Raw genomic sequence first — 10,284 nt, forward strand, 5'->3', positions numbered from 1 at the left:
TGTCGGTTTCTGGCAGTTGTGATCAATTTATCATACCCTTGCTAAAATAAGTTCTTTCTAAAATAAAAAATATCTTACGCCACCACAACTTCTGACGGAGGCGTATGTTAAGAACAATGTAGTAGAGAAAGAATAAACATATAGTAAGTTAAGTTTTTTGTCATCATTATACATGTGTTATTTGTCAGATCATTTAGCTAGCCGGGTACGATGACTAGAGTGTCCGTGGAAGTAAAGAAAAGAATAAGACAAATACTCTATGTCCTTTCTTCTCTCACATTCTCCCCTTGTTTTATCACCCTCCCCCCCCTCCTTCCCCTCGTTTTTTTTCTCCTCCTTTTCTTTTCTCACTTCCCTACTTTTTCTACCCCAGTTCCCCCTTTCCCCTTTCCTTTTCCTCCCCCCTCCCCTCCCCCCTTTTCCCTTCCCCCCCCCATTCCCCGTGCAGCCCCAGTGACGTGGGATGTGGCGGATGGCGAGGTGGCTGTGATGAACTGCAGCCCACCCGTTCGGAGATCCTGAGCCCAAACGACCTGGAGGGAAAGACGGGATCCTAATCGACGCAGCAGCAATGAACAGTACACTGTGAGTTTTTTTTTGGGGGCAAAAAATACTCTGTTTTTCTATTTAAGGGGTTTTAATTTGGCAGTTCTGGTCGCTTTTCATGAGAACTCTTCCCTGTGTATGTCTGTAGAGGGCAGTCCAGTAAACACAGAAACGGAATAGAGAGCGAGAACGGAACAGATAGACTGAAACAGTCTGGGGATCTGTGTGTTCTAGGAGCTGAGGGGGAAACTGATCATTGTCTCCAGCCCAGAAGGAATGACTCTGGAGTTTACCGACATAGCTCAAAACACAGTTAGCCTCAAAGCTCACCCTTCACCTAATGTGAGAGAGAAGCGTGCGCCTCGACTGTCTGTATCAGGTGGATACTCTATCTTTGCTCTAAAAGATTAAGAATAACTTTAAGCATGGAGACTTTATTACATCTGACGTTCCTCAGCTAAACCAGTGTTATTGCGTAAAACCAGAGGATGTTTCAGGTGCCAGCATGGCGCATCTGCACAGTTTTTCTGTGAGGCCGATGGAGACCCAATGCCGTCTGATTAGAGTGGAGCCGAGAAAAAGGAACTCTACCCAAGCAGGTCAGATGAATAAAAGAACCTAAAAAGAACCTCCAGGGGTCTGCAGCCCCCGAGTAAAAATCACAGGATGCATAAGGATTGTGAAATGCCTTATTAGTTTAAATTCGTAATTTTATCTCACAATCGCATTTGGGGCCAGCTATTTAATCAACCCTGGACCACATGTTCTGCAAATCCACTATGTGACGGCGCAGGACACGGCAGGTACACCTGCACTGCGTGAAAAAAGCTTGGGGTGTCTGTGGCCAGTGCACACGATTCTTGTAGAGGGTAAAGATTGCATCTAAATCAGGCAATTAACAGCACTTTCACAACTTCCCAGCATGCCATTTGTAGGCTTTCCACTCACCTTGTTGAGATAAGTGATGTCTTGGCTAATATATGGTTACAGATGCAGTGACTCACCATACTGAGAGACTTCACCACAAGGAGCTGTCTGCCTTGCTGCCGTGCGCGTGAGCCTGGAGAACGTCACGTTATGAGTACCGCCTCCAACATGTCTCAAGTTATGTGGAGGGTATAATACAGTTCATGCACCACACTTTAAATATTGTATTTTCTTAAGCAACATTTTAAAGAGGGCATCACCAGTGTTCTCTCTTCTGTGGTCTTTCTGTTTGTAGTTTGCAGTACGTCTATGTTCACAGCCTCATTTATCTTGAAGGCTTTGATGGTGACTGTATCGCTCTCTTCCTGCAGCGGCCAGCATCAGGACTGGACAGCTCATAAGTGTTTTCCTTCCAGCCTGGCCTTCACAACACATGTTGGGACCTCTGAAGAGAGGCTACAAGTACGCAGTTCAAAGTCCGACCCTACGGCAGCAGCCTGTATGCAGGGGGGGGCAAGCAACACCATGGACACTTAACGAGTGCCAGAGATAGGTGAGAATGTAGAGGCATTCTTTACAATAAAAGTACTCTGCGGTGGTACCATGGGCAAAGAATGGTAATACCATGCCGCGTTAGTAATGACGACCATATTCAGATACCATGGTATTTGCATGGTACTTCTAAGTTACTTCAGTCGAGGGTTATTATTGGTTAACTAAAACCAAAACCAAAAAGAACATTTGTGTTACTTGAAACAAAAATAAATGTTAAAAAAAAATATATATATATCTGGTATATATATTTGATGTCAGACAATTAGCTTTGCTATCAAAAAATAATTACATTTTACAAAAACATATTAAAAGAGAAATGGTTATTTGAAATTGTAATATTTCACAATATATTAATGTTATTGTATTATCGAATCAAAATAAATGCAGCCCTGTGTACATAGAGAGACTTATTTCTAAAAAATAACAATAATTGTACTAACCCCAACCTTTGGACTAAAACCAACTGTCACCATGTGCCAATTGTAACCATTGTGCCTTGTTCACAGTCCCCAGTGCACCACCTCAGGAGGTGTCCATAACAATGCCCACTGACCGTAATGACACGGTTGCACCTCAGCTGGGAGCCTCCACCTCATGATGCTCACAATGGAATCATTCAGGGATATCAGGTATACTAGTGTACAGACACTCATTTGGGAAACAATGCTCATAATGCCCTGAGAGGCCTTCTCTCCAGTCAGATATGGAGAAGGTCGTAAGAGAGAAATAGTATTTTTTTCTAGTTCCAAAAAAATTGATTTAATTAAAATTCATGTGTTAATCAAAAGAAGTCCTGGAAGCAGTTTCAATAATTCCTATGTTGAAGCCTCAGACACTTCTAGACTGTCTGATAACATCAAAAATGACATGACCCTCGCCAAAATCAACAGTTTCAGGTAGTGCTGGCTGCTACAAAACTTACATGAGTAATTTAGAGGCACTATGTTTTTAATTAGACAACAATTTACAGTTTTCTGACCCAAAACTGATGAGCACATTTCTTTGTGCCTATTTGATATAAGCATTAGCAGCAGACTGGCTCTGCACACATTACCACTTTTTCAGTTACCACTTCAGTCTATTATTTGTGATATCATATTGACATAAAATCACATAAACAATATTTAGTATATGTAGCAGCCTGCTTGATTTTACTATGCTGATTCTTCTCTGACGAGTGTGGTGTGTGGTGGCTGAGGAACAGAATTCCTTTAACTGGACAGTGGACAGTGGAACACACAGTATTGAGATCAGCACACTGCAAGCCCTGCAAGCGGTTCTGGGTCACGGTGTCTTCCGTTTAACGGGGCGCAGTGGGGGCTCCAGGCGATCCATACAAACTGCTCATAGGTAAGCCAATGAAGACACTAAGGTATAAACAGCCGTCATTTTAAAGTGTAATCTACTTGAATATGTTACCTGTATGCTCCTTTCTTCTTTCCCAGAGTCGCGCCCTTGAGGCGACACTCTGTATCACATCAACCCTACAACGCATATGTCCTCATTTCCTTGCTGTTATTAACAGCCGGTATCCTTGGCAGTCGTTGGCACCCTCCTGTGGTGTGTTTTGATGATTACTGCCAAGTGTTTTTGTACAGGAGACCTGTCAGACCCACAAACCTGGGAGACAAACCTCCGGTAATCTCATAATAATGTCTTTGATTTACTTCCGTTTTCTAATACAACACATAATCCTACTTTTCTCTTCATCAGGTATAGGCGTAGATAGACTGGAAAAGTGAAAGATCTCTATCATCAACAAACCAGGTACAAAATCAGATGTTTGATTTAAAAAAAGACAGTAATGGAAGCACAGTTCAGTGATGAGAAGTACTAATGGAACTTTGAAAGATCCACAGCGAGCACTGCAATGATAACCATGTTCATAAGAACAATTGTATCTATGTAAGAAGACCAAACGACTATATTTTACTATAGGAAACGACTATAGGAAGAATGTGTACAAAACATGTATTGTATTGCCATGACAACAGTTCCAAAAGTACACTAAATGTTTATTTTTTATATGCTTCCAGCTCAGCTAGTAACTAGGGAAGCGAAGTTCTATAGAAGCTCAGTATACTGGATTATCACATGAGATAAAACGCCATGTTTTGATAAACCGACGTTATGAGATACACAAAAATCACAATTATGACATTAACATATGCAATGGAGAGTAGAGCCTCTATATTTAATTTGTAATACAAATCATGTATTAGTTAAGCTCATCATTATGACTTACTTTCTCATTTGTCCCTCTACTTTTTCTCTCAAGTAAATGACGTTAATTCGAATTTTGCCAATTTACTTTTTATCGCATAATGTCACTGTTTAGGAAGAATGTGTACTGTTACATGCTCATAGCTCGTAATTTTACCAAAGCATGACATTTTTTGCGGAGGTATTGCTATACTGATGAAGTAGCTTCCATAAGGACTGAGTCACCATCCTTATAATTTCCTTTCGATAATGGACATCAGACTCTCCAGGGATCTCCTGAGGCGGAGGCCAGATGCCAGCAGAGAGCCGCAAGCATGGGAGCCGTTGGACCCCCGAGTCACAGAACTCTGGCTTTCCGAGGACGATGAGAGTCACCCCTATTTGAGTTTAATATACAGTAAATAATCAGAACCTTCCATGGATGTCAACCTTTCACTTACTACAGTCACAAACACACCCTAGTCCGCATCAACTCTAAGTACTGTTGACCGGTCCCCGGGCACCTGATGTAAATCAGTCTGTCTTTGTTGTTACCGCTCGACGGACAGCTTCTGCCCATTAACGGCGAAAATTGACCCAACCTCTGTGCGGTCAGCCGTCCTATGGGTATCCCGACCATGGTGGCGCTATGGCGACCGTTTTTGTGGATCTAACCGGGAACTGACTGAAGACAGCTAATGACTCCAGGTGGCTGGCCCAGAATACCCCACCGTCCAGCTCAGCTGCAAACGCTCGCGAAACCTGTGCAGTAAGCACGGAACCCAGCCGTTAAACTGCCGGGGTGAGGGAAGTGCAGGCATGGCCATGGAAACGGCCCTCCCTTCCCATCCCAACATGGGGGTTCTGAAAGGAATCGTGGGAGAAAAATTACAAGCGTGGTGAGACATTCATGTCATTCAGCCCAGTTATTCACATTCTTTTGTCCAGCACTCAACACGTAGTTGTCTACTTCCAGAACTGCATACTGTAAAAAGTGCTCCCACTAATGCCTGTGACTCAACAAGCACTGGGCACCTGTGCAGTGCATCGAGTAACAGCATCAGCAAAGATTCAGTCAGCACCCTGCAGGTTTGAACTTAGCATGTCAAATTCGGTTATATAATCTAAGTTATTAAATCTGTTCTTAGCTGGTATACATTCCCTTAGGTGTGTATCAGAGCCTGTGAAGCCGCTGAGTTTCTCCACGGATCCCGCACTACACTCTGCCTCTCTGCAGCTGGTGGACAATCTGTTACCCAGCCCCTCCACCTCTTCCTGTTGGAGGACTACCACAGCCTCAGCTCAGAGGACGAGTGAGAATCACACCCTATACCAAAGCAAATTTAAAATCTTCAATAGTTTTTTAGTTTGTGCTCATTTATAGCCCAGCAGAAAACCTGTTTGTAAAACTTTATAATAAGGTTAATTGGGTTAACTTTAGGTAATGCATTATATACTTTGAAGTCACAATGAACAATATTTTTTCAGCAGTTATCCCTACGTAACCCAAGTTAAAGGCAAAGACTGTTCACAACACCAAAAATGAAAATTCTGTTATCTAGTTTACCTATGCCCATGTCGTCGTCCCCAAACTTCAAAGACTGGTGGAACATATCAGAAGATGATCATTTGAAAAATGTTTTCTTTGAAAAAGGTCAATATTTTTTGCATACTGCAGCTAACAATGGGGTTCCCAGGCTTCCAACAGTCATTCAGGTCTTGCAAAACACAAAAGAAGCTATTTATGAACAGGGTGTGGAATGACATAGGGTGAGTACACTGAAGGATGACAGAATTGACATTGTTTTTGGGTGAATCGTTTAAATGTTACTTTTATAAATAAATGAATGGATTTTAAAACATTTAAAAATTGTAGTAAAGTCCGCGTTTCAGAATTCATGTAAGTAATTACAACGTTACTAGGTAAAGTGGTGCCGTTACTGTGGCTTAAAGGTATCGCGTTGTGTGCCATCTTTCCCCCTAAAAATAGGAGTAATAAAAATAAGTCCACAAATGAGATAATAATTGAACATACTAAAAGAGTTTGAGCTAACTAAAAAGAATGTGGAAACAAAATTCAGATAAGTTGTCTGGAAAGAGAGTTTGATGTAAGACTTTTGCAGTGCTAGGGAAATCAGATAAGCACAGTATTTGACATCTGAATCCTATAAAGGAGACATTGAGATCACTAGGGTCTTTCTCTGAGTACAGAAACTTTCTGAGAAGCTATAATTTACTCTTTTTGCTATCCCATTTGAGCTCATCATGCTATCTAGGAGAAACTAATTAAAGATAAGAAAGTGATCTCATTTTGTGCTTTTTCTTTCCTCCATGCAACAGTATTCAGGCAGAACGCTTTGAAGTTTTAGGTTCCCGTTTTATCAGAGTCAGTTCCTTCGCAGTGCACAGAAACAAACTAGAACTTTAGATTGGTCTTTTTCTTTTTCAATGTTGGCGTTTCTTAAACGGTCATAAACTTTCTGTTTTTCAAAAACATCTAATCAACCCAACCATGGACGCCATAGTTCCGCAAATTGTTTTAATCCTTTCTGAACTCAAATGAGACACATGAGATTACTAGGGGTCTCTTCTCAGAAAGATGAAAAAATCAAACAATCGGTTGACTCTAATCATGTCTAAATTTCTGTCTATGATAAATACCTTAAAAACATCTAATCTTAAACTTTCCTATAGGTAAAATACAGTAAACACGCAGAGAAAATAGATATCATTACCACACTAATTAAGAATTCCTTCCACCAACTTATACATTAGTGGACACATTTTATGAATTAGTTTCCCGTGTTTTAGTTAAATGGCCAAGTTTGATGAATTCGATTCCCTTAGGTGGGCCATGTTGTACTAATTCGATCCCATACTTTTGATTTAGTTAAATGATTGGCCACAACTAACAAAAATGACGTAATGCTAAGCTAATAATGCTGAGGCAGTTAGCATGCAAAAGGAAGTCTAATCAAAGAGGTTAAGGTAAGGGTTAGGTAAAATCTATAGTTTCAGATAGATAGGCTACTATTATCTATGAACAAGCTGACATGTAGTGAGGCGAGAATGTTAGGTGTATTATGTCAGTATGAGTGAGATGCTAAGTATTTAGTCACGGGTTAGAAAATAAACATGATTATGATATGCCCATCTATATCTGATCCTTCAGGTCTACCAGATCCACAATTGACAGTTGACATCGGCTCTCTGCAAGTCTGTGTGTACTGCCTCTGGCCTCCAGGTCCCGCTACGTGCCACTACGGGCTGTCCAAGCCACTACGTCCAGCCCAGCCAAGCCCGACGCTTCAGCCACCCTGTCCACGGCCTCCTTCTGTCTTTCCAATGATGACTACCAGGACAACCACGCTCAGTACTCAGACCACACTCAATACATGGAGATTAGCCCCAAAACACAGAGGCAAAGGTAAAAGAACACCTGAAAGAGCATTTATCTGAAGGAAGTATCAACCCAAGGGCTAATTTTGATGTCTCCCAACAGTACGTCCCATCAGAGTTCTCCTTCAATGCCCCGTCCTTTCTCTCTCCCACGCCCACGTTCGGTTACATCTGTGGGCCTGCGGAACGGGAGATGGATGACGAGCGGGAGTCTCAGCCGATTGGCCTCAGGAGAGCCACCCTGAGGGGCACACCCTCGTCTTGCTGCAGCGAATGGGAGGTTCGTTGTGGAACGGCTGGGGTTCGTGTCAGAGAGCAACGTGACAAGCGCTCGAACGAGTATCATCAGCTCCTCCTGACTGCTCGTTCATAAACGATGCAAACTTTGCCCGCGTCCTGGCTATGACAGCCGAATCCATGAGTGGTACTTTATCAGGCAAGATACAAACTCTTTTCAACCTCTGTAGAATTAGGTTGGTGTAATGCATAGTCTCCACAGGATTCAAGTACTAAGCTCAGCTGGCGAACAGCAAGTACAGATGTAGTGGCTAGAAATGGCCACTAGTGTGGAACAATCTGCTCATGGCTGTTGCTTCCATGGCTTTATCCGCAAATCTACAGATTCACCACCCCCGAAAGCTCTGCTAATTTCCACATATTTATAAAATTAAATTAAATTAAATAAAGCTGCATTCTAAATGAATAAAAGTAAATAATTTTGACTATATTTTAATCACCAAGAAGACTGTAGTTCTGCAAAATTTCTTCTAGGGAAACTTATATGTACAGTATAAATCTGACCACATGAATTGCCAAAAACTGTGATAACGTTTCAACTTTTTTTGGTTTGCACAGCCCTTTTCTCAGTTCATCTTGTCAGTCACTAGTTTTGCAGCTATGCAGGGCTGTAAAATACTCTGCCTTATTTGCAGAGTCAACAAAAAGTATTCGCGTAAATATTTGCTTTCAATTGCAGTTCATTAAAAATGATTCATAATTTGACATATAGTGGTATACAGTGCAACCCAAGTTTTGGACACTTCAACACACTTAAAAATGTCTTATTTAATGTCATTGCATTAAATAAAGCATCAACGCAAGTGACTGCTATTCTAAAAAAAAAACAACACAAGCAAAACATTTCACAAAGAAGATGTTTGTTAGGTTTAAAATGAAAAATGACGATTTTGAACACTTTCAGCTTGTCAAATTTTAATGGAACATGTTCATGAGTTAAGTTGGGTGAAACTACACCTGCCTTCACCTGAAGACAGGTAGGTAAAAAAAATAGCAATTAATGACGATAAAAGTGAGTTTTAGTGCAGAGAAAATTATTTGATTTGATATTTTGTTATCTAATGTAATAACATGCAGACTATTTAATGTGGCACTTAAGTACCACTTTTGGGATTGTTACATAACTAGAGAGGTGTAAACTGGAGGTTTGGGATGAGAATTTTCATTGTCAGATCAGATTCATGAAGCACTGCAGCATTACTCTTCCCAATGAGACAGTGAAAAATAGCAGCGCTACAGTACTTTGGTACAATGAGAAATAATGGGATTTGAGGGCCTGTCTGCAAATTGTCCTGAGCTCCCCCACCATCCTCTCTGAAGTTTCGCAAATCCAGCACGGCTTTCAAAAGAGAAACCTTCAGGGACTTTCCTCTCTCCATTTGCTGATTGTAACCCCCTTTCACGCTCTCCCTGTCTGTTCTTTCAATCGCCGTGAATGCATCGGGTTTAATGACTAGTACATTGTAACTGGATGAGTTTCAGCAAACCGTTGTGCATTAGCATTCAGTGTTATAATGGGTTAAATAAATTGACTTGTTACGTCTTTTCTATGCATGTGTAACAGATTGCTTTTCTTTGTGTATTTTGTACCTGTATGCATGCATATGCAGTCACCTCCCTTGATTTCCTTCATGATGTGTATGTGATCGGGCATTTTTCTGCAGATTTCTCCCTGCCTGCATCCCCCCTGAGTGTTCTGGGTCCCACCGCAAGAGTGTTTTGGAGAGGTGGAGCCGCTGCCTGTGTGGGACTGGAGCACAGCGTGTGGTGGAGGAGTTGGAGGGCGCCCAGTTAAAAGCCTCCAGCGAGGCCAGAAGAGCTACCACATCTAGCCGACACTCAGGCATTGAGCGCTGGAGAGGACTCTGGAAACCCCTTCGCACCGATGATCAACTTGCACATGCCTAGGGGTCATTTATGGACTACATTTCCCTGCGTTCCTCAGGGCAACCCCCATTTCTTGTAGTTTTGATGGGCTTGGGTATGTAGCAAGGTCAAATATAAGAACACACTGCTGCAAGGTACAGTAGGTGCAGTTTATATGCCACGTTTTCCATACGGACAGTTTGAGTTGTTTTCACACCATAATAAAGACTATTGTACAGGATGTTCATATTGGCATTCAAAGAAATGTAAATAAACCAATTTTATTTAATAATACTCCACATACAATTTTATAAAATCATATACGCTTTTATATGACAGAGCGTCATATATATATATATATATATATACATTTCTTTTTTATTTTCATTTTTGAAAAATGATAGTTATTTAAGTTCTGTAGACATACTGTTTTGTCAATTTTTTTTACGTACATAAATATTTCTCACAATTGCTGCACTACTAAAAAGTCAC

The 10,284-nt window shown here is 41.2% G+C and overlaps 1 pseudogene; it reads left to right on the forward strand.

Annotated features, from left to right (window-relative positions):
- The first annotated feature begins 210 nt into the window (after nt 1-210).
- LOC122144385 lies at nt 211-9,968 on the forward strand (annotated as a pseudogene).
- Nucleotides 9,969-10,284: the final 316 nt, after the last annotated feature.

Source organism: Cyprinus carpio, unplaced genomic scaffold (genome assembly GCF_018340385.1).
Source record: "Cyprinus carpio isolate SPL01 unplaced genomic scaffold, ASM1834038v1 S000006658, whole genome shotgun sequence".
NCBI classification, from domain to species: Eukaryota; Metazoa; Chordata; class Actinopteri; order Cypriniformes; family Cyprinidae; genus Cyprinus; species Cyprinus carpio.